Raw genomic sequence first — 26,993 nt, forward strand, 5'->3', positions numbered from 1 at the left:
AGCTTAGGCGAAGAATGGAACATATGAGAAAATATAAGAAAGTACCAAATAGAAGTCACAGGGCTGAAGAACGTGCTCACTCAATAGAAAATTACACTGGAGGGATTCAACAGCGGACTAGATGAAGCAGAAGAAAGGATCAGTGAACTCAAAGATGGGTGTGTAACTCACTAAATAAGAGCAGTAAAAAGAAAAAAGAACTAAAGAAAGTGAAGATAGTGTAACGGACTTACGGGACAACATCAAACAGATCAACATTCTAATTACAGGGGTACCGGGAGGAGAAGAGAAAGTCAAAGGGGCAGAAGACTTATTTGAAGAATTAATGGCTAAAACATTCCCTCAACTCAAGAAGGAAACAGATATCCAGATCCAGGAAGCCCAGGAAATTACAAATAAAGGAACCCAAAGGGACTGACACCAAGATACGCTATAACTAAAATGTCAAAGTTAAAGTCAAGGAGAAAATCTTAAAAGGAGCAAGAGAAAAATAAAGGAACCCCCATAAAATGATAAAATTTTTAGCAGAAATTTTTCAGGCCAGAAGGGAATGGTATAAAATATTCAAAGTGCTAAAAGAAAAATAACTTCCAACCAAGAATATTCTACCCTGCAAAATTCATATTCAGAATTGAAAGAAAGATAAAGAGTTTCCAGACATGCAAAAGCTGAAGGACTTTATCACCACTAAACTGCCTTTATAAGATACATTAAAGGGACTTTAAGCTGAAAATAAAGGGTACTAATTAGTAACAAGAAAATATATGAAAGTATAAATCTGAAAAGAAAGGGTACTAATTAGTAACAAGAAAACATATGAAAGTATAAATCTCACTAGTAAAAGTAAATATTTGGTAAAGGTGGTGGTTTGATCATGTATAAAGCCAGTATGAAAGGTAAAAGACAAAAGTAATAAAGTAACTATAATTAAATAATAATTAGTTAGATATAAAAATTAAAAAAATGCAAAATGTGACATCAAAAATAGAAGAAATGGAAGGGAGTAAAATATAGAGCTTTAGGAAGTGTTCAAACTTAAGTTATTATCAACTTAAAGTAGACTGTTATAAATATTAGGTGTTATATGTAAGCTTCTTGGTAACCACAAAGCAAAAGTCTATAGTAGGTATACAAAAAATAAAGAGAAAGAATCTAAGCATAACTCTAAATAAAGTCATCAAACCACAAAGGAAGAGAGCAAGAGAAGAAGAAAGGAACAGAGAAACTACAAAATAGCCATAAAACAATAACAAAATGGCAAAAAGCACATACCCAACAATAATTACTTTAAATGCAAATAGACTCAATTCTCCGATCAAAAGACATGGAGTGGCTGAATGGATAAAAAATCAAGACCCATCTATATGCTGTCTATAAGAGACTCACTCCAGATGCAAAGGCACACGCAGACTGAAAGTGAAGGGATGGAAAAAGAAATTCCATGCAAATGAAAACCAAAAGAAAGCTGAGGTATCTATATTTGGATCAGATAAACTGGACTTTAAAACAAAGATTGTAAAAAGAGACAAAGAAGTGCATTACATAATGATGTAGAGGTCAGTTCAACAGGAGGATATAACATTTGTAAATACTTATGTGCCTATCATAAGAGCACCTAAATATATGCAGCAAATATTAACAGATCTAAAGGGAGAAATAAACAGCAATACAATAATAGTAGGGGCTTTAATATGCCAATTTTATCAATGGACAGATCATCAAGAGAAAATCAACAAGGAACATTGACCTTACATAACACATTAGACCAAAGGGACCTAGATATATATAGAACATTCCATCCAAAAGCAACGGAATACACATTCTTCTCAAGTACAGTTGACACATTCTCCAGGATAGGTCATATGTCAGGCCACAAAATAAGTTTTAATAAATTTAAGAAGAGTGAAATTATATCAAGGATCTTTTCCAACTACAATGATATGAAATTAAAAATCAGTACAAGAAGGAAACTGGAAAATTCTCAAATATGTAGAGATTGAATAACATGCTACTGAACAAAAAATGGATCAAAGAAGAAATCAAAGAATATCTTGAGACAAATAAAAATGAAAATACAACATACTAAAACTTATGAATACAGTAAAAGCAGTTTTAAAAGGAAGTTTATCACGTTAAATGCCTACCTCCTAAAAAAAAAAATGTCATTGAAATCAGAAAGGAATAAACAAAAAAACCCTCAAATGAACAACTTAAATTTATACCTGAAGGAACTAGAAAAGAATCAACAAAGCCCAAAGTTAGTAGGAGAAAGGAAATAAAGATTAGGCCAGTGATAAATGAAACAGAAATTAAAAAGACAATAAAAAAGGTCAGTGAAACTAAGAACTAGTTCTTCTAAAAGATAAACAAAATTGGCAAGACTTTCACTAAACTCACCAAGAAAGAAGAGAATGGACTCAAATAAATAAAATCAGAAATGGGAGAGGAGAGGTTACACCTGATACCACAGAAATACAAAGGATCATAAGAAACTATTATGAACTATTATACACCAATGAATTGGAAAACCTAGAAGAAATGGATGAATTCCTAGGAAACTACAACCTACCAAGACTGAATCATGAAAAAAAAAAATCCAAACAGACATTATTAGGAAGGAAATCGAAACAGTAATCAAAAACCTCCAACAAACAAAAGTCCAGAACCACACAGCTTCACTGGTGAATTTCACCAAACATTTAAGGAAGAATTAATACCAATGCTTCTCAAACTGTTCCAAAAAATCAAAGAGGAAGGAACACTTCCAAACTCACTTTATGAGGCCAGCATTAATTACCCTGATACCAAAAGCAGACAAGCACACCACATGAAAAGAAAATGATCTGGCAATATACCTGATGAACATAGCTGCAAAAATCTTCAATGAAATATTAGCAAACTGAGGGGCCGGACCCATGGCCAAGTGGTTAATGTTCTGTCCTCCACTTCAGTGGCCTTTGTTTTCAGGTTTGGTTACCAGTGTGGAACTGCGCCACTCGTGGGCTATTCGGTGAAAGCATCCCACATACAAAGTGGCAGAAGATTGCCACAGATGTCAGCTCAGGGCAGATCTTCTTCACACACACACACAAAATCAGCAAACTGAATACAGTAATACATTAAAAAAGTCATAGACCATGATCAATTGGTATTTATTCTAGGGATGCAAGGATGGTTTGATATCCACCAATCAATCAGTGTCATATACCACATTAACAAAACGAAGAGTAAAAATCATGTGATCATCTCCACAGATGCAGAAAAAGCATTTGACAAAATTCAACATCCATTAATGACAAAAGCTCTCAACAAAGTGTGTATAGAGGGAATGTGCCTCAACATAATAAAGGCCATATATATGACAATCCCACAACTAACATCATACTCAATGGTGAAAAGCTGCAAACTTTTCCTCCATAATAAGGTACAAAACAAGAATGTTTACTCTTGCCACTTTTATTCAACATAGTATTAGAAGTCCTAGCCAGAGAAATTAGGCAAGTAAAAGAAATAAAAGGAACAAATCAGAAAGGAAGAAATAAAACTGTCACTATTTGCAGATGACATGATATTATATATAAGCCACCAAAAGACTGTTAGAACTAATAAATTTTGCAAAGTTGCGGGATACAAAATCAATATATAAAAATCTCTTGTGTTTCTATACACTAATAATACACTTTCAGAGGGAGAAGTAATCCCATTTACACTTGCATCAAAAGGAATAAAATACCTAGAAAAAAATTTAACCAAGGAGGTGATAGACCCACACACTATAAAACATTGATGAAAGAAAACTATAACATGTTAGTGAAAGAATTTGAAGAAAAAGAAAAAATATAAAGATATTCATTGATCATGGATGGGAAGAATAAATAATGTTAAAATGTCCATACTACCCAAAGCAATCTACAGATTCAATGCAATCCCTATCAAAATTTCAATGGCATTTTGGAACAGAACAAACAATCCTAAAATTTGTATAAAACCACAAAAACCCTGAATAGAACTAAGTTGGAGGCCTCGTGCTCCCTGATTTCAAACTATATTACAAAGCTATAGTAATTAAAATGGTATGGTATTGGCATAAAAACAGATAAATAGATCAATGGAGAGCCCAGAAATAAACCCATGCCCATATGGTCAATTAATTTATGATGAGCAAGCCAAGAATATACAATGGGGAAAGGAGAGTCTCTTCAAAAAACGGTGTTGAGAAAACTGGACAGCCACATGCAAAAGAATGAAACTGAACCACTATCTTACACCATACACAAAAATTAACTCAAAATGGAGTAAAGACTTGAAGGTAAGCCCTAAACCATAAAACTCCCAGAAAAAAACATAGGTGATAAGCCCTTTGACATTGGTTTTGGTGATCATGTTTTGCATTTGACGCCAAAAGCAAAGGCAAAAAAGTAAAAAATAAAAAGCAGGACTACATCAAACTATAAAGCTTCTGCACAGCAAAGGAAAGCATCAACAAAATGAAAAGGCAACCTACCAAATGGGAGAAATATTTGCAAATCATTATCTGGTAAGAGATTAATATCTAAAATATATAAAGAATTCATACAACTCAATAGCAAAAAAAAAAAAAAAACCCATTAAAAATGGGCAGAGGATCTGAATAGATATTTTTCCAAAGAAGACATAAAGATGGCTGACAGGTACATGAAAAGATGCTCAAAATCACTAATTATCAGGGAAATGCAAATCAAAACCCAATGAGATATCACCTCATGCCTATTAGAATGGCTACTATCAAAAAGACAAGAAACAATAAGTGTTGGAGAGGATGTGCAGAAAAGGGAGCCCTTTTTTGCACTGTAGGTAGGAATATAAATTGGCGCAGCCACTATGGAAAACAGTATGGAGGTTCTTCAAAATATTAAAAATAACCTACCATATGATTCAGCAATTCTACTTGTGCGTGTTTATCTGAAGAAAATGAAAACACTAACTCAAAAAGATATATGTGCCCTCATGTTCATTGCAGAATTAGGTACAATAGTCAAGATATGAAAACAACCTAAGAGTCCACCAGTGGATGAATGGATGAAGAAAATGTGCTATGTTATTTGCAACAACATGGATGGACCTTGAGGATGTTACGGTAAGTAAAATAAGTCAGACAGAGAGGTCAGATAGGTCAGAGGCAGTGGGTGGAAAATGGGAGAAATGGATGAAGGAAGTCAAAAGGTACAAACTTCCACTTATAAAACAAATAAGTCATGAGGATGTAACGTACAGCACAGTGACTATAGTTGATAACACTCTGGAGCCGGCCTGGTGGCTAGTGGTTAAGTATGCGTGCTCTGCTTCAGCAGTCTGGTGTTCGCAAGTTCAGATCCCAGGTGCAGGCCTAGCACCGCTCATCAAGCCACACTGTGGCTGCATGCCACATAAAATAGAGGAAGATTGGCACGGATGTTAACTCAGGGACAATTTTCCTCAAGCAAAAACGAGGAAGATTGGCAACAGATATTAGCTCAGGGCCAATCTTCCTCACAAAAATAAATAAATACATAACAACATATTTGAAAGTAGCTAAGAGTAAATCTTAGAAGTTCTCATCACAAGAAAAAAATTTTGTAACTACATATGGTGACAGATGTTAACTAGACTTACTTTGGTGATCATTTTGCAGTCTTAAACATCAAATCATTATGTCGTACACCTGAAACTAATATTAAATGTCATTTATCCCTCAAAAGAAAAAAATTATATAAGAAAAAAAACTCTCACTTTATTACTGCCATCAATTATCTTTCTCTGTTGAGTATAGAGTGTATATAAAACTTCTTAATTGTTTTTAAAATTCTGTGACAGCAATGAAAAATAGTGCCAAAACTCTATGAAAGACTGAAAAAAATGTAGTGTATCTGACTATTATTTTCTCTTTTTATGAAAATCTCATTTTGGTGGTTGTCCTCAACTGGCATGTAACTTATTGCTTAATTATTCTAACTCTACTGATACAGAAGTGCCTAGAAGAAATAATAGTGTGCCGGATTTATACAATCCTTTCATTCACTAGCTCGTTCGTTCATTCATTTATCAAGAAACATCTATTGAAACACTATTTTTGGTGCTTGTTTATACTACTTTGATTATTTAAAATTATTAAATCATAAGAATTTCCACGCTACTGTCTGGTGTTCAAACCAATAGTGATTAATGATTAATGCAATTCCATCAAGTCCACATATAGCAGTTTTCTGAATCATTCTATTGTTGGCCATTTTCGCTATTTCTGGAGTTTTTGACAACTGTAGAGCTGTAATAAACATGTGCATATAAAGCATTTTGCATTAAGGATTATTTCCTAGAACTGTTTATCAAAATTAGAATGACTGGGTCAAGGATAATTAACACTTTTAAGGCCCTTGATATTTTGCCAAATTGCTTTACAAAGCAGCCATATCAATGTGCATTACTAGCAACAAGATATCAGTTAAGCTTTATAAATAAAAATTGCTGCTTTCATTATGGACAGCACAAATAAAAATGGAAAATTGCAAAAAAATCGAATACAAGGCATTAGAAACCAACCTTTATTCTTGAAAATTTCAAACACACATTCTTTTCAAGATGAAAAAACATCTTTCTTCTTTAGTCTTTCAGATGGCAAATTTGTTTCCTTTTAAATGTGTTTAATCTTTGAACTTACAAAATAAAAAGAAAAAATTAATTTTAGTGTATAACGAAAAATATAAATATATGTAAAATACAATACCTGACTTTAGGTAAAGAATTGGGACTATGTTTCTAAAAGCATGGTTTTATTTGTAAAACCTAAGGAGACGGGGGCCAGCCCGGTGGCTCAGCGGTTAAGCTCGCACGTTCTGCTTCTCAACGGCCTGGGGTTCCCTGGTTCGGATCCCAGGTGCGGACATCGCACTGCTTGGCAAAAGCTATGCTGTAGTAGGCGTCCCACATATAAAGTAGAGGAAGATGGGCACGGATGTTAGCTCAGGGCCAGTCTTCTCAGCAAAAAGAGGAGGACTGGCAGTAGTTAGCTCAGGGGTAATCTTCCTCAAAAAAAAAAAAAATATCAAGAGACATAATATTGCATGTGAAGCTCTCATTCCTTAGTAGTTTGCGGTCTAACTTCCCCAAATCTATTATCAAGGCTAGTAGGAGACTGACATTTACCAGCTAATAAACTCAGAAGCATGTAACTGGGTTTACCCCCATAATCATATAACTTATATTTGGTTATGTATGTGTGTATTCTTAATTCAACCTGACCAGAAGCAGGTTTTATTCCAGCCTTGCATTAAGACTATTTTCCATATTGCAGACAGTGATATTCATTAACTTTCCCATACTGCTTTCATTGAAGCAGCAATTCTAGCCAGTGTGCTGCACCTTACAATGGATGTTTATTTAGTGTGCTGAATAAGAATCTGACATCACTTGGCTTCCTGATATGGTCTTTGATGTTCTCAAATGAAGTTTGATCTTACTTACATCTGTATTACTATTTATGGCAACATAGTTCTGGAAAACCTACAAGAAATCCCCTCTCCTTCAAGACACACATACAGAAACACATACATCAAAAAGTTGAGTGCAAAACAAACATTCTTTGAATAAAGACTAGGAAAGGAGTCTTAACTGTTTATCTTCAAGATCTTTTTACCAGTAAGAGAAATCCTAATATATTCCATTTCATGATCTAACACACACACAGACTCACATCACACTTCCATTACATACACAAATTGTAATCAAATTGCCTTAGCTAAAGCTAAAACACATGAAGCATTCTGTATAATCACCACAGCATGACAAATTATCCAAAGTTCTAGCTCTCATTTGTTGATCATTAATTACATAAAAAGTTCTTAAATTGTAACATATCAAATTTCTTAAATTTATTCAAAAAATGCAAATGTAGTAATTTATCACAATCCAAGATAATTTGACTGCTTACACGTAATACTTCATAGACTTTGCAATGCAAAATCCATATTGAATGTTGTGCTGATTGATTTATCATCTGAGTAATTATTAGGTGGACTTAATTATTTTATGTGTATGAACATATTTAATAAATCTTATTGTTGTATTTAGTACAGGAAACAAAGAATGAACAGAGTCTTCAAAAATGGAAGCTTACATAATATTTATGGTCTGTTGTTTGGAAATCAATGATTTTTTCTTCTAGGCATTTGACATTGCATTCCACTCCTGACTTCCATGATATATTACTCTCTTGACCTTAATTCTCTGACTGCTATTTTCTGATTACTCTTTGCCATGAGAGTTGGTAACTCCTAAGCATATTTATGGAATTCCTTTTCTTTTTTGCTTTAGGGAAGTCATATACTCAGAAGAAACACTTCACTAACTTTATTTTGTCTGTTCTCAGTTTGATAACATATCCTCTTGCAGTTAAGAAACTTCAGTTGTCTCCTGAAAAGGATCATTTCGATTACCTATCAAAACCTAAAGGAGGACATGTCAGAAACTAAGCCTGGCATTTTTCCTACTCCACAATTTGCCATTCCTTTTTGATTTCTCATTATTTTCTCTGTTGTTACCATTGTTTTGTCTTCCTTTGAGACCTTGAAATTATTTTCTATCTCATTCTTATCACATCACCTGTGCACTAGATATAACAAAGAGACCCATGTCTTCTTTCCCTCTGCACATTGCCTACCGAAAGTTAGGTCCTACCCATTATCCAAATGTGGATAATCACACAGCTTTTAACTTTAGAATAGCTTCCTTGAACTGCCTTGCTGCATGGACTTATTTGTACTTGTAACATTCAATCTAAATTCTCAGTCTGGCCTTGTCAAGTTGTTTTCACTCTCTTTCAAGTAAGTTTTGATGTCCAATACATACAATTAGTGTGCTTGTTTTGTATACACAATTTTCTTCTTTCTTCCCAAATATGTGCCTTCTCTCCTCAAATCCAATCTATTCTCTAATTAATCCCTTCCATCCTTGGTTTGCGTTATTTTAAGTTTCATTCAGCTTTATGTGACATTGTTAACTTAAACTTCCCAATTGGCCTGCTAATTCTTCTATTTCTCTCACACAAAGATAGAACAAGCCTTGCCAGTTTCAGCATCTACTCTTTATTCGATCAATACTTCTGTTGACTAAACTATGCCATGAGATAGATATGTGTATATATCTATATCTATTTATTTTTATTTTTTAATGGGGAGAGAGATTTTTAAGAATGTGACAGCATTAGAAGATTATCAGAATTTATAGGGAGCCCTCTTCCCCCTCATAAGAACATAGAAATCTGAGAGTGAAATGAGAAAAAATTCAAATGTTTATAATATCTATCTGCAGAAATCATCCAAGAGACTGTTTGTGATATGTGGCTGAGAAGCCTTGAGAATGCCGATGCCCAATCTAGGTAATGAGAATACAACCTCACCTTTAGCCCGGAAATGTAATGAATTTAGAAACCAGAAAAGAATCAATCATGTTGAGATCTGTCTAAAGAAAGGTGTGGATGAATACCCAAAAGTGGAATAGCTGGATCATATAGTATTTCTATGTTTAATTTTTTGAGAAATCTCCATACTGTTTTCCATAGTGGCTGTACCAGTTTGCATTCCCACCAGCAGTGTGTGAGGGTTCCTTTTTCTCCACATCCTCTCCAACACTTGTTATTTCTTATCTTTTTAATAACAGCCATTCCTGACAGGTGTGAGCTAATATATCATTATGGTTTTGATTTGCACTTCCATAATAATTAGTGATGTTGAACATCTTTCCATGTGTCTGTTTGCCATATGTGTATCTTCTTTGGAAAAATGTCTGTTCATATCCTCTGCCCGTTTTTTGATAGGGTTTGTTTTTTGTTGTTGTTGAGTTGTATGAGTTCTTTATATATTTTAGATGTTAACCCCTTAGTCAAAGAACATGAAAAAACACTAACTCAAAAAGATATATGCACCTCTATGTTCATTGCAGCATTATTCACAACAGCTAAGACATGGAAACAATCTAAGTGGCCACCAACAGATGAATGGATAAAGAAGATGTGGTGTGTATGGGTGTATATATATATACACACACACACAATGGAATACTACTCAGTTACAAAAAAAGATGAAATCTTGCCATTTGTGACAACACAGATCAACCTTGAGGGTATTATGCTAAGCGAAATAAGTCAGATGGAGAAAGACAATTACTGTATGACTTCACTCATATGTGGAAGATAAACAAACACATAGATACGGAGAATGGATTTGTGGTTACCAGAGGGGAAGGGGATGGGGGGAGTGTGAAAGGGATAAAGGGGCACATGTGTATGGTGACAGATGGCCACTAGACTTTTGGTGGTGAACATGAGGCAGTCTATACAGAAGTTGAAATATAATGATATACACCTGAAATGTATATAATGTTATAAACCTGAAATTTATATAATGTTATAAATAATGTGATCTCAATAAAAAAAAAGGTGTGAGCAGAAGTGGGTTGGTATGAAAGAAGTCTAAAAAAAGATAAGTCAGAGAATATGAAAATTTATGAGCACTGTCAGAGTGAGAGGAGACTGAATTTTGGAGGATAGGAGCCTTCTGAGGAAGGAACCATGCTTTTCCATAGTAAATGGTAAGATTTCACTTAGGATTTCCATAAGTTCTCACCCCATGGTCTGGATAGTCTCCATTTGTCCCTCCAGATCTGGTCTCCAGTCTTCTCTGCCTTGCTCTGTGCCTCAGGAGGCTGCCCTCCTCAGCCTATATGTCAGGGCTCCTTTAACTTGAACTTTCACTTGGCCTCAACCAATGGGGTAGATGTGGGAATGCACCAGGACAAGAAGAGAGGGCAGGAGGAGAGGGCAGGGTGCAGCCCTCTACCTAAAGCCACAGCTTCTGCCAAGTGGCCTCTCTTCAAAGGCTACAGCTCTCACCAGGTTCTGGTCATAGCTAGCTCCCTTTGGCTTTTCAGACCAAGCATTGGAATACTCACCATGGTGTTGTGACTCCTTGGGTGCTTTTTTACCCTACTATTTTCCCTGAACCCTGATTACACCTGCCTAAACAGACCTTTAACTATATGCTCCTCAATTACCCACTTTTGTATGTGCCATCTGCTTCCTCCTGGGATCTTGACTGATACACACCATGATCAGCCATTCACCACTTTTTAGCTTCTTTGGAACTCTGATGCTGAAATAGGGGATAGAAAGAAGCATATTCTGGTCAATGGTTTTATATATGTATGTATGTGTGTATATATAATGTATACATGTGTGTATGTGGCCTCCATTGTAAAAGAATGAGCTTTCATTCTAACTTAAAAATCCATCTCTAACGGGTTTGGTTTGCCTGAATCAATCTTTGAAAACAGGTCCTATTTGGAGTGCACTGACAAGCCTGAACGTGTGGCCACTGGGCCTTATGGAACTTTAGGCTGAGTGAGAAAAGACGTAGAGATCTTACCTGATTTGAGAATATTTTGCAAAAATGCCAGAGTTGAAGCCTTTGAAGCCAGAAGCCAGTTTAGATTTTAATCAAATAGTGGAAGTTTTATAATAGAGTTGGGCCAAATCTGGTTACTTCTGTGGAGTGGAATTACAGGAGCAGTCCTATATTGGAACATGTTCTTTAGCTATGTACTCTTAACCTATTGAGCCATTTTTAGATCTGTTGTGGAAATGCTATGTTTTAGCTTGGGGCCAAAAAGTTGCATTTTGATGGTCTGCCCAGATATGATAAAATAATTCTCTAATTTTCTAAAAGATCAACATAGATCATAAAGAAAAAAAGGCTTTAGATATAAACAGGCAATTCAGAGAAATGGAACTTAATCACATGAAAAGATGCTCAAATTTGATCATAAAAGAAATCTTAGGGCTGAGTGAGAAAATTTACAATCTGAGCATAAAATATTTAATCATCTCTGAAAATAAGAAAACTCTCAATGACCACTAGGTTCATGTCAAAACAAAACAAAAACCTTAGAAACCAACTTAAAAAGGCTCCTACTGGCCCACGTAGGACAATTTAAGCATCAAGGATACTATATGATGAAAATTAAGGCATAAAAATATATTTAAATCCATGAGATCATAATGATACTGAAAAACACTAATTTGTCAAACTTGAAGGATGCCAGGGAAGCAAAACTTTATTTTGAAAACTGCTAAAAAATGGAAAGAAACATGCATTTATCCTACACTTCCTGTACAACGTTACTTGAATTGACAAGGAAAATTTCTCTTGATAGAAATATTTGTCAATAAATGAAGGAATGATAGACTTAGAATATCACCATTTTCAATCCCTATTGAAAATATCATGAGAAGAAAAAATCAGACATAATGTGGTTCTTGACAGAAATATATATTACCATTTATGAAGTATTCTTACTGAAAAAAAAATCAAACCTGAATTCAATCAAGCCTCTAGATTGAACTACCACTATTCAGAAAATACAGGAGACACAAGCATGCTAAATGACACCATGGGAAGCAATCAACAAAATCCAAACTCTGAGAAATTCTGTGGGCCCTCAGAGTATTTAAATATTTTTAAAATTAGTTGCCAACATTTAAAGATTTAAGATATTTTACGCAACAATCCCTAAGTCCAACTTTTACTGAAAATTCGAAATATCTGGTAACACTGTGCCTTCAATATAGAAAGCAATGTTTATCTTGGGCTGGGTAGCAGCTACAACCTCAAGACGGGCCATGTTCTCTCCAACTTCCTACAGAACTCACCAGGCTCGCTCTCCTCACTTTACTATAGGTCTTCAGGTTTTCATTCTCTAAGAGATTTTTGTCATCGACTATGATGACTGGACTATCAGGCGTGGTGTGCTCTTCTCAGACAGTGATTCCTTGATCCAAGTCAGTCAGACAGCAATTTATGAGTGTTTATTCTGTATCAGACACTGCACCAAGGACTGGGGATTTGGCACTAAATGAAATAGTGGGAAATCATGGCGATTACATGCTACTGTGATAAAAGAGTAGTATATAACTCTTAAACTTTGACTTTAATTTCTTGTTCTCCATACCTCACATTTCCCAAATTATAAATTAATTTATATCACTTACATATAAAATAGTATCATTTACATTTTCTCATTTGGTCAACAGCCCATATTTCCACTGAGAAATAATTTCATATACTTATATTGTTCAAATATATACATATATATATGTATTTCTTTTTCTGGTCTTCTAACTTTTTTAAGTATTTCTTTTTTTAGAGCAGTTTTAGGTTCACAGCAAAACTGAGAGGAAGGTACAGGGATTTTCCATATACTCCCTGCCCTGATGCATCTATAGCCTCCCTCATTATCAATATCTCATTAGAGTAGAACATTTGTTACAATTGATGAACCTACACTGACACATCATTATCATTCGAAGTCCATAGTTTACCTTAGAATTCACTCAGTGTTAGACAGTCTATGGATTTGGACAAATGTATAATGACACATATTCATCAGTATAATATCACACAGAGTATATTCACTGCCCTAAAATTCCTCTGGGCTCCACCTATTCATCTCTTCCCCATCCCCCAATTCCTGGCAACAAGTGATCTCTTTACCATCTCCATAGCTTTGCTTTTTCCAGAGTGTCATATAGTTGGAATCATACAGTATGTAGCCTTTTCAGATTGTTTTCTTTCACTCAGTAATATGCATTTAAGCTTCCCGCATGTCATTTCATGGCTTGACAGCTCATTTGTTTTTAGTGCTGAACAATATCCAATTGTCTGGATGTACTACAGCTTATGTAACCATTCGCCTACTGAAGGACATGTTGGTTGCTTCCAAGTTTTGGTAATTATGAATAAAGTTTTGGCAATTATGAATAAAGCTGCCATAAACATCCACGTGTGGGTTTTCATGTGACTATAAGTTTTCAGCTCCTTTAGGTAAATGCCAAGGAGTGTGAGTGCTAGATCTTATGGTAAGAGTATATTTAGTTTTGTAAGAAACCACCAAACTGTCTTCCAAAGTGGCTGTACCATTTTGCATTCCCACCAGCAATGCATGAGAGTTTGTGTTGCTCCACATCCTTGCCAGCATTTGGTGGTGTTAATGTTTTGGATTTTGGTCGTTCTCAAAAGTGTTATTGTTATCTCATTGTTTTAATTTGTACTTCCCTGATGTTATATGTTGTGGAGCGTCTTTTCATACGTTTATCTGCCATCTGTGCATCTTATTTGGTGAGGTGTCTGTTAAGTTCTTTGGCCCATTCTTAAATTGGGTTGTTTGTTTTATCACTGAGTTCTTTGTATATTTTGGATAACAGTTCTTTATCATGCATGTCCTTCACAAATATTTTCTCCTAGTCTGTGGCTTTTCTTCTCATTCTCTTGACATTGTCATTTGCAGAGCAGAAGTTTTTAATTTTAATGAGGTCAAGTTTCAATTATTTCTTTCACAGAAAGTATCTTTGATGTTGTACCTAAAAAGTCATTACTATACTTGAGGTCATCTAGGTTTTCTCCTTTGTTATCATCTGGGGGTTTTATAATTTTAGGTTTTATATTTAGGTCTATGATCCATTCCAAGGTAATTTTTGTGAAAAGTGTAAAGTCTATGTCTAGATTCATTTTTTTGCACGCGAATGTCCAGTCGTTCCAGCACCATTTATTGAAGAGAATATCTTTGCTCCATTGTATTGCCTTTGCTTGTTTGTCAAAGATCAGTTGACTAGGTTAAGAGGGTCTATTCTGGGTCTGTCTATTCTGTTCCATTGATCTATTTATCTTTTCTTTCACCAATACCACCCTATCTTGATTACTGTAGCTTTAAGTAGGTCTTGATTTGGGTAGTGTCAGTCCTCCAACTTTGTTCTTCTCCTTTAACATTGTCTTGGATATTCTGGGTCTTTTGTCTCTCCACAGAAACTTGAGAATCACTTTGTTGATAGCCATGAAATAACTTGCTGGAATTTTGATTGGGATGGCATTGAATCTATAAAATGAAATTCATGATCCTAGAGCTGTTCATAGTATTCTTTTATTACTTTTTAAATTTCCATGGGATTTGTAGTGATGTCCCCTCTTTCATTTCTGATGTGAGTAATTTGTGTCCTCTCTTTCTCTCTATTTTTTTTTTTTTTTTAAATATTGGCATCTGAGCTATCATCTGTTGTCAATCTTCTTTTTCTTTTTCCCTCTTCTTCCCAAAGTCCCCCAGTACATAGTTGTATATTCCAGTTGTAGGTCTTTCTGGTTGTGCTATGTGGGATGCTGTCTCAGCATGGCTTGATGAGTGGTGCCATGTCTGCGCCCAGGGTCCAAACCAGTGAAACCCTTGGCCACCGAAGCGGAGCACATGGACTTAACCACTTGGCCACAGGGCCAGCCCCTCTCTCTCTTTTATTTTGTAGTTAGCCTGGCTAGAAGGTTATGCATTTCATTGAAATTTTCAAAGAACTAGCTTTTGGTTTCATTGATTTTCTTCACTGATTTTTTAATTTTCAATTTCATTGATTTTTGTACTACTTTTCAATAAGAAGAATTTCTTAAAAAGAAACAATATTTCTTTTCTTCTGCTTACTTTGTATTTAATTTGCTCTTGTTTTTCTAGTTTCCTGAGGTGGAAGCTTAGATGATTGATTTTAGATCTTTCTTCTGTTCTAATCTAAGCATTCAATCTTATAATTTTCCCTGTAAGAACTGATTTCATTTCATTCCATAATTTGACAAATTGTATTTTCATTTCTTTTACTTCAAAATATTTTCAAATTTCTCTTAAGATTTCTTCTTTGACCCATGTGTTATTTAGAAGTAAATAGTTTAGTCTACACATATTTTGGACTTTTCCAGTCATTTTTCTGTTATTGATTCCTAGTTTAATTCCATTGTGGTGTGAGAGCAAACATTGTATAACTTTGTTAGGATGTAATTTTATTGCCCAAAATATGGCCTATCTTGGTAAATGTTCCATGTGAATTTGAGAAGAACATATATGTGCTGTTATTGGAAGTGGTCTATAGATGTCCCTTATATCCAGTTGAGTGATGGTGTTGTTGAGTTCAACTATGTACTTATTGATTTTAATGTCTGCTGGGTCTGTCCATTTCTGATGGAGGGGTGTTGATGTCTCCAACATGATAGTGGATTCATTTTTCCTTGCAGTTCTATCAGTTTTTGCCTCACAGAGTTTGCAGCTCTCTTGTTAGGTGCATACAGATTAAGGATTGTTATGTCTTCTCAGAGAATTAACCCCTTTGTCATTATGTAATGCCCTTCTTTATCCCTGGTAACTTTCTTTGCTTTGAAGTCTTCTCTGTCTGAAATTAATATAGCTACTCCTGCTTTTGTTTGATTAGTGTTAGAATGGGATTTTTTTCTCCACCCATTTACTTTTAATCTAAACATGTCTTTATATTTAAAGTGGTTTTCTTGTAGACAACATATAGTTGAGTCACGTTTTTTGATCCACTCTAACAATCTCTGTCTTTTAATTGGTACATCTGGACCATTGACATTCAAACTATTGATATAGTTGGATTAATATCTACCATATTTGTTACTGTTTTCTATTTGTTGTTGTTCTTCTTCATTCCTATTTTTGTCTTCCACTGTCTTTCTGTCTTTTGTGGTTTTAACTGAACATTTTATGTGATTCCATTTTCTCTTTTCTTAGAATATCAGTTATACATTTTTATTTTTTAAAATGGTTGCCCTAGAGTTTGCAATATACATTACAAATAATCCAAGTTCACTTTCAAATAACACTATACCACTTCATAGGTAGTGTGAGTACCTTATAACAACAAAAGAATCCTAATTCCTCCCTCTTATCCTTTGTATGAATGCTGTCATTCAGTTCACTTATACATAAGCATAGGTAAGCACATAAATATATACTGATATATATTACATATATACAAATACATTATGTATAGGAGCATATAAATATAGATAATTATATATACACTGATATATAAGTATACATAAAGTATATACATAGGCTTACATAATCAAATATATTGTTGCTATTATTTTAAAGAAACTGTTATCTGTTAGATCAATTAAGAACAAGGAAAATATGTTTTTGTTTTACCTTCATTTATTCCTTCTTTTATCCTTTTCCTTTCTTTACGTAAATCCAAGTTTTTGATCTGTATTATTTTTCTCCTTTCTAAAGAACTTCTTTTAACATTTCTTGCAAGGCAGTTCTCCTGCTAATAAATTTCTTCAATTTGTTTTATCTAAGAAAGTATTTATTTCTCCTTCATTTTTGAATGAGATACAGAATTCTAGATTGGTGGTTTTCTCTTTCAACGCTTCAAATATTTCACTTTACTCTCCTTTTGCTTGCATGGTTTCTGAGAAGAATTCAGAGGGGATTCTTATCATAATTCCTCTATAGGCAAAGTGATTTTTCCCTCTGGCTTCTTTCATGATTTTTTCCTTCATTTTGATTTTCTGTAATTTGAAGATGATATTCCTAAGCGTGGATTTTTTGACATTTATCCTAGTTGCTGTTCTCTGAGCTTTCTGGATCTGTCCTTTGGTGTCTGACTCTAATCTGGGGAAATTTTCAGTCAATATCAATTCAAATATTTCAAATAATATCTCTTCTATTTCTTTCTCTTTTCCTTCTGGTATTCCCATTATACATATTTGATACCTTTTTTTTTGGTTGTCTGACAGTTCTTGGATATTCTGTTCTGTTTTTTTCAGTGTTTATTTTCTTTGCTTTTCAGTTTTGGATTTTTCTATTGAGATAGCTTCAAGCTTAGATATTCTTTCCTCAGCCATGTCCATTAATAATGGGCCACTAATGAACCCATCAAAGGCATTCTTCATTTCTGTTAGTGTTTATTTTTTTATTTCTAGCATTTCTTTTTGATTTTTTCTCAGGATTCCATGTCTCTACTTACATTTCCCATCTGTTCTTATATGCTGTCTGCTTTATCCATTAGAGCCCTTAGCATACTAATCATAATTATTTTGAATTCCCAGTCTGATACTTTCTACATCTCTGTGATAGTTCTGATGCCTGCTCTCTCTTCAAACGGTGTTTTTTTCCCCTTTTCATTATGCCTTGATAACTGAACATGATGTACCAAGCAAAAAGAACTGCTGTAAATAGGCCTTCCGTAAGGTGGTGGAGAGGTGTGAGGGTGGAGAGAACTGTTCTAGAGTCTATGATGAGGTCTTAGTCTTTTAGTTAGCCTATGCTTCTGGACTGTGAACTTTGCAAGTGTTTCTCAGGTTTTATTTTTTCTCTCCTTAAGTAGAATAGGATGGCTAGAGTGGACTGAAGTTGTATTTCCCTTCTTTAGGTAGTTAGGCTCTGATAATAACCCAGCAGATTAGGATCTGGTTAACTAGTTTCTCCTGAGGGCAGGCTTTGTTCAGAACAGAGTGCTCTAGCCTATTTCAAAATGGTTCCCTTTCCCCTCCTCCTGCCAGAAGCATGAGAGGAATTGTCACCAGTATTTATTGTGGGAGGCTGGTCAAGCTCCTAGAGGTAAATCTCACAAAACTGTGGAAGCCCCCCTTAGAGTTTTTAACTCTCAGAGTTGTGTACACTGAGCCTCCAGCAATTCATCAATCACAGTTCTGATTTTCCTGCCTAGCGCTGGTTCCCACAGTGGTTTCTGCTTGTAGGTATCTGCTTTGATAAGTCATTATTCTCTGTATTCATCTGTTGGTTTCTCCAATCTTAGGGGCAGCTGTTTGTCGGATGCCCTTACCTCTCTTACAGATCCTAGAAGAGTTGTTGATTTTTCAATCTGTTCAGTCTTTTACTTGTTAGGATGGAGAGGTGATTTCCAAGCTCCTTACATGTGGAACCAGAAACCTTGGTCCTCATTTACATTTCATAGTGTGACATTTTCTGACTCTGAACTCAAGTTTAGTTGGGAAAAGGAATGTCCCCTCAACACAGATTGCTAAAAAGGGAAAATAATGCAAAGGATCTAAAGTTTGGATAACCAGGAAATTGAGATTGCAGTAGCTTCTCCGGGGACAATGTACTGCTCAGTTTAGGACAAGGTGATTTTGAGGTGATAAGATAATGTTCCTGTGAAAGTCTTTCTTAGGCAGGTGGGAAGATGCATATGGATGCCTACCTTCAGTCCTGCCCTATGTGTGATGGTTGAGAACTGAATGTCTATTACCTTATGTTTAGAGAGGGGAAAGCCAGATGTGTTTTAATGACTTATTTGAAAAAGAAAAAATAGTCATCCAAATGGATTAACATTAACACTTTTTCCTGGAAAATAAATAGATATTTAAGGATTGATTGGATGTTTATCTACTCAGTGGCTTATCAATAGCAGATTAAGTCATGGTTAGTCCACCTTGCCTCACAGCAGAGTACATCGTTCAATTATTCCACTGCCCGACTATCCAGCTGATGTTTTTCTGGCAATGCTCATTAAATTTACATGCTCCTAAGTAAAATAAAATTTAGTAAGTCTGCTTTTAACAAAACAACAAGGCATTCCAAAACTAAAAGCAAGTGACCTTTGGATTATTTGTACTCCTACTATTTCCCCATTGGCATAGAAACAGGAGAGTTGGTTTATGAAGTGTGTATAAGAGAGAGGAAGGATTACAGAAGCTGGAATTAGTAACGATAAGGACAGCCAACACAAATGAGGAAGAGTTCACAGACAGAAAATAAATAAAAAAGAGGACCAAGCAGGAGAAATTTAATTCTAAAATTTACTTCATCAGGTGTTTTCCTTCGGTCTCCTGGAGCCACATTCTCACCATGTGGACACACTTTCAGGAAGGCGAGCAGTGAGGAGAGGTTAACTACAGCTTTTTACTAAGTAAATGTTTCACTTCAGCTGCATCATTAAGAGTGACAGAGACATTGCCAGAATTTCAGACGGGTGCCAATTGCGGCTCATGAATAAAAATAAAGATCAATTATGAATATTTGCTTGATAGAAAAAATCTCAGGAAGGGAGGAAACTATTTCCATGTCCACACAGTTCAGTGCTAACTCAGCACCCAATTTATCTGTTGAATTCTAACCTGACTATGCATTTAGTCAAGCATTGCAGATTAAAAAAAAAAAAAAAAATTCTGTGACCTGCAGAAATTTGATTCATGGCACCCTAACGGAGCAGGGCCAGACATACAGAATCCTGAGTTTATGACAGGGTGTTCCATGTACATGGGCCTTCTCCCATTTCACCGTCATTTCTCTCAACTCCCTATGACCTGAGGCTCAAACTCTCAGCCTTACTTTGGATAAAGCCTGAACACTTGCCTCGTTGTCAAGACTCTCCAGAGTCTTACATTTATATCCTCTTTATCTTCCATTTACAAATTTTCAGCTCTAGTCAAACTCAACTACTCAAGCCTCTTGCTTTTCAACTGTTATTATTTGCTGAAGTAGCTGCCCTGGCTGAAATACTCAATACCTTAGGCCTATCTATGTTCTCCACTTCTTCCAGGAAACCTTTCCTGATTTTCCACCTGGACATAGCATCCTCCTTCTCTGAAAACACTTACCAGATATACAAGGTTTTTGGCATACATCTCTCACTTCTCTTATCCCTAGTTAGTTCTGTGGATGTTTATAAGGTCCCTCAAACTATATCATTGTGTCTCCCATGGTAACAAGTATTCATTACAGGGCATCCTACTTGGGCCCACATGCTCTGAGAAAGGGTCTAACTTGGGCATAGGTTAATGATGTCTCCTACTCTCAAGTTTGATTTTTGCAACATACAGTCCTAGGGACAATATCTTCTTTATGCCAGGCACTGTGTTTGGATCTGTGAGTCTATTATTTCTAATCTTCACACTCCTAAGAGGTAGGTAGTCTCTATATTTATAAATCAGGAAACTTAGAGGTAAAATAAGCTACTTAAGGTCATAAATATTTGAGCCTAGTCTCTATTCCAGCCCCACCAGCCTCCATATTCTACTCTCATTTACTGTGCCCTGACACTTTTCCTGTATTTTCCTTAATTGATCATTTATGTTTAAAAAACAGAACACTTTTTTTATTCAGAATGTGTCTGAGGTTTTTTTCTCTTAAATACAGAAGCCCAACTTCTTTCTCTAACTACCCCAGGTCCCAGCTCTTTCTCTAATACATATACTCTCTCTCTCTGACGTACAAGTCTGTTTTGCATGTGGTAGAAATTTCTAGGTACTTAAGACAAATTCTGGAATTCCTGACTGGTGACTCCAGGAGCTTCGTAGGTAAAACAGCAAGATTCCTAACAGCAGATGGCTGCAATCTTTCCCACCGTAATCCCCCAAACTAAGACCACTGAGACCCCAGAGCCATTGTTCAAGGGCCGTCTACCCTAAGGCTGTGTACAAAGGGAAGGAGTTCACTCTAAGAGGTGACAGACTTTTTGTACACAAACTTGCTCCAAAGATGTTATGGTGTCAAAAAGGAGGGATGACTTTTAGCAAATCTCTGCATCTATCCCCTAGATTATTCTCTGGCCCAAACCTTAGGAATTTGTAGCATGACAGTGTGAAAAAATATTAAAATACACACACACACAGTTTCACCACTATCTTGCTTACCCAGGAAGAAAGTATTGTAAAAAGTGTTCAGAATGCAGTTTTTCCTTAGTTTGCATCCCAGTTCTGCCACTGACTTACTGTCTGCCTTTGACTCAGTGTTATTATCCATAAAACGTGGGTGATATTATTACCATTTAGGGTTGTTTGGATTGGATTAAAACAAGAAGGGTGCATGGCTTAAAGTAAGTATCCAAAATGTTACCTATTATTATTATGATTCCCGCTTTCTAAAACTTTATGGTGATGATTGAATCATGATTTGAAGGAGAATTGAAAGAAGCTGAGAAAGGCTAAATTGATTTACATAATTTACATTGAAGTAAAATTCACATAATATAAAATTTACCATTTTAACCATTTTGAAATGTATAATCCAGTGGCTTTTAGGATACCTAAAATGTCATACAACCATCACAATTTTCTAGGTGCAGAACTTTTTCATCACCCCAAAGTGAAACACATGCCCATCAAGCAGTCAGTTCCCATTTTTCCCCCAACTACCAGTGATTGAAAACCACTGATCTGATTTCTGTCTCTATAGATATCCCTAATTCTGTATATTTCATTTAAATGGAATCACACAATATGTGGCCTTTTTTTCTGGCTTCTTTCACTTAGCATAATGTTTTCAAGCTTTTTTCGTATTGTAGCATGTATCAGTACTTCATTCCCCTTTATGACTGTTTAATATTCCATTGTATGGATACAGGGTTTTTGTTTATCAATTAATTAGTTGATGGGCATTGGGTTGTTTCCACCCAAATATCAGTACTGCCTGAAAAACGCTGACTAAATAGTGGGATGGTGGAACAGGTGAATTATGTTTTGGCTATTATTCTTTTCTGTCCTTTCACTTTCAACATACTTGTGTCTTTAGATATAATATGAGTCTGTTATAAACACCATATGGTTGGATCATGTTTTTTGTCCATTCTGCCAGGGAGTGGGTGATGGTAGCTGGGTAAGTTAAACACAACGGAGCTCTCTTACTGAAATGTAGCTATTCTTTCTTTACTGAGCATTCTCTTGGTTGCGGTAAGTTTTTTATTAGATTCCAGAGACCAATTATCGCTTCTGTGGAAGGAGAGTTTGGAGTTCCCTACTCCACAACTTTCACTGATGTCATTCGGTCAATTGACTTGTATTTGAAAAGGAGTGTAGAATTTGAAGAGCTCAGCTAGAATTTCAACAGGGAAATGAGAAAAGAAAGATTGGAGCATGTGACAGGGGTCCCTAAGACCACTCCAAGGTTTGGTGATTCTCTAAGAGGACTCGGCATGTAGTTATACTCACAGTGATGTTTTTTACAGTGAAAATACATACAGCAAAATCAGGAAAAAGAAAAGGCACATGGTCCAAAGTCCAGAGGAAGCCAGGCACAAGCTTTAAAGAGTCCTTTCTGAATGGCGTCAAACAGGGTATACTTAGTTCCTCCAGCAACAAATGGTGGCAACACATCAATATGACAAGGTCACTAGGAACCAATGCCCAGGGTTTTTCCTGGGGGCTAGTCATATAGGCAGTCTCTGCCTGGCACATAACAAAATTCCAGACTCCCCAAAAGAAAGAGGGCATTCAGTATAAACCACATTGTACAACCAGTTTAGGCATAGTGAGCCATTCTTATCAGTTAGGGTGGTGGAAACCCTCCTGAAATCCAAGGTCACAGATATCAGCCAACCTTGCAAACAGGTCTTTCTAAGAATAGCAGTCTCAGGCCTACTATGTTAACTTTTTTTTTTGAGGAAGATTAGCCCTGAGCTAACTACTGCCAATCCTCCTCTTTCTGCTAAGGAAGCCTGGACCTGAGCTAACATCCATGCCCATCTTCCTCTACTTTATATTTGGGACTCCTACCACAGCATGGCTTTTGCCAAGTGGTGCCATGTCTGCAACCGGGATCCAAACCAGCGAACCCCTGGCCGCCGAGAAGCAGAACGTGCGCACTTAACTGCTGTGCCACCGGGCCGGCCCTGCTAACTCCTTTTTACACAAGACACTTGCCACATGGCATTGAACTTCAGGACATAAGTGAACAAAAAAGGTTCTTAGGAAATTTTGTAGTATATTTGTGATGCAATTTTTTCCTTTTTGTCTTCTTTTCTTTTCCAGGAGACTTCAATAAAGATTTGCAGTCTCATGGTAATCACAAACCAAAATCTACGTAGATACATAAAAGAGAAAGAGAAAGGAACCTAAGCACACCACTACAGAAAATCAAAAGACATAGAGTGGCTGAGACATAAAAAACAAGACCCATTTATATGCTGCATGCAACAGTCCACTTTAGACATAAGGACACACACAGACTGCAAGGGACGGAATGGAAAAAGATATTCCATTCAAATGGAAAACCAAAGAAAGATGGGGTGGCTATACTTCTACCAGACAAAATAGACTTTAAAACAAAGACTGTAAAAAGAGACAAAGAAAGACATTGCATAACGCTACAGAGGTAAATTCAAAAGGAGATATAACATTGTAAATGTGTATCCACCCAATATAGGAGTACCTAATAAATCAAGCAAACATTAACACGCCTAAAAGGAGAAATTGACAGTGATACAATAGTAGTAGGAAACTTCACCCCATTTTTATCAATGGATAGATCATCTGGACAGAAAATCAACAAGGAAATATGAGTTTTAAACAACACATTAGATCAGAGGGACTTAACAGATATATACAAAACGTTCCACCTAAAAGCACCAGAATACGCATTCTCCTCAAGTGCAAATGGAACATTCTCTAGAATAGATCATATGTTATGCCATAAAACAAGTCTCAACATATTTAAGATGATTGAAATCATATCAAACATCTTTTTCAACCACAGTTGTGTGAAACTAGAAATCAATTACAAAAAGACTAGAAAATTCGCAAATATGTAAAGATTAAACAACATGTCACTGAACAACAAATGAGTCAAAGAGAAAATCAAAAGAGAAATCAAAAAATATCTTGAAACAAATGAAAATGGAAATACAACATACAAAAACTTATGGGATGCAGTAAAAGCTCTTCCAAGAAGGAAGTTCATAACTGTAAATTCCTATATCAAGAAACGGGAAAAATCTCAAACAAAGATCAGAGCAGAAATACATTAAAAAGAATAAAATGACAATAGAAAAGATCAATAAATCTAACAGAGGGCTTTTTGAAAAGATTAACAAAATTGACTAACCTTTAGCAACATTTAACAAGAAAAAAAGAGGGCTCAAATAAAATCAGAAATAAATTAGATGTTACAACTGACACCATAGATATAGAAAGGCTTATAAGAGACTACTGTGGAAAATTACATGCCAACAAGTTGAACAACTTTCAAGAAACGGACAAATTCCTAGTGATATACAACCTACCAAGACTGAATCATGATGAAATAGAAAATCTGAACAGATAATTCCTAGCAAGGAGATTGAATCAGTAATCAAAAACCTCTCAACAAACAAAAATCCAGGACCACATGGCTTTACTAGTGAATTCTACCAAACATTTAAAGAAGAATTAATACCAATCCTTCTCAAACTTTTCCAAAAAATAAAAGAGGAGGGAACACACTTCCAAACTCATTTTACGAGGCCAGCATTACCCTGACACCACCAAAACCAGACAAGGATTCCACAAGAAAAGAAAATTATAGGCCAACATCTGTAACGAACACAGATACAAAAATCCTCAACAAAATATTAGCAAACCAAGTTGAACAATACATTAAAAGGATCATATACCAGGATCAAGTGGGATTTATTCCAGGAATGCAAGCATGGTTCAACATCCATAAATCTAATACTGGGATGCACCACATTAACAAAATGTAGAATAAAAATCATATAACTATCTCAATAGATACAGAAAAAGCCTTTGACAAAATTCAACATCCATTTATGATAAAAACTCTCAATAAAGTGGATATAGAGAGAACATACGTCAACATAATAAAGGCCATATATGAGAACCCACAACTAACATCATACTCAAAGGTGAAAAGCTCAATGCTGTTACTCTAAGATTAGGAACAAATAAGTATTGCCATTCTTGCCACTTTTATTCAACATAGTATTGGAAGTTCTAGCCAGAGCAATTAGGCAAGTAAAAGAAATAAAAGGCATTTGGGGCTGGACCTGTGGCTGGGTGGTTAAGTTTATGCATTCTGCTTCAGCAGCCCAGGGTTTCACTGGTTCAGATCCTGGGCGCAGAACTAGCACTGCTCATCAAGCCACACCGAGGCAGTGTCCTACATAGAAGAACTAGAATGACCTACAACTAGGATATACAACTATGTACTGGTGCTTTGGGGGTGGGAGTAAGAGGAAGATTGGCAACAAATGTTAGCTCAGTGCCAATCTTCCCCTGCCCCCCACCCCCAACACAAAGAATTCCCTGGAGATCTTGTAAAAACAACCAGAGGCACTCACAACTAGAATATACAACTATGTACTGGAGGGGCTTTGGGGAGAGGAAGAAGAAGAAGAAAAAAAGGAAGATTGGCAACAGATATTAGCTCAGGTGCCAATCTTTAAAAAAAAAAAGAAAAGAAAAGAAAAGAAAGAAAAGGCATCCAAACTGGAAAGGAAGAAGTAAGTCTGTTGCTATTTGCAGATAACATGATGTTATATATAAAAAACATCCTAAAGACTCTACCAAAAAACTGTTAGAACTAATAAACAAATTCAGTAAAGTTGTAGGATACAAAATCAATATACAAAATTCTATTGCAATTCTATATACTAACAATGAACTATCAGAAAGAGAAATAAGAAAACAATTAATTTACAATTGTATCAAAAAGAAGAAAATCCCTAGGAATAAATTTATCCAAGGAGGTGAAAGACCTGTACACTGAAATCTATAAGACTGAAAGAAATTGAAGAAGACACAAATAAATGAAAAGATAGTCAATGCTCATGGATTGGAAAAATTAATATTATGGTTCATATTTATATTAATTAGATATTTACTATTACTAATAATTAATAGTATTGGCATAAAAATAGACACACAGAGTAGTGGGACAGAATAGAAAGCCCAGAAATCAACCCACACACATGTGGTCAATGAATTTATGACAAAGGAGCCAAGAATACACAATGGGGAAAGGATAGTTTGTTCAACAAATGGCAATGGGAAAACTAGACAACCACAGGCAAAAGAACGAAACAAACACTATCTTACACCACATACAAAATTAACTCAGAATGGATCCAAGTCTTGAATCTAAGACCTGAAACCATAAAACTCCTCGAGGAAACATAAGCAGTAAGCTCCTTGCCATTGGTCTTGGTGATGATCTTTTGGATTTGACACCAAAAGCAAAGGCAACAAAAGCAAAAATAAACAAGTGAGGGTAGATCAGACTAGAAAGCTTAGGCACAGTAAAGGAAACCATCAACAAAATGTAAAGGCAATCTACCAAATGGAGAAAATATTCACAAATCATAGTTTCTAAGAGGTTAATATCAAATATATACAAAGAACTCATGCAACTCAATAGCATAAAAACAA

General features: G+C 35.5%; 1 long non-coding RNA gene across 2 annotated transcripts in view; it reads right to left on the bottom strand.

Annotated features, from left to right (window-relative positions):
- LOC111768340 (uncharacterized) overlaps positions 1 to 26,993 on the bottom strand; it is a 505,095-nt gene that overhangs the window by 32,250 nt on the left and 445,852 nt on the right. The gene's annotated exons all lie outside the window — the stretch shown is intronic.

Source organism: Equus caballus, chromosome 1 (assembly GCF_041296265.1).
Source record: "Equus caballus isolate H_3958 breed thoroughbred chromosome 1, TB-T2T, whole genome shotgun sequence".
Classification (NCBI taxonomy): Eukaryota; Metazoa; Chordata; class Mammalia; order Perissodactyla; family Equidae; genus Equus; species Equus caballus.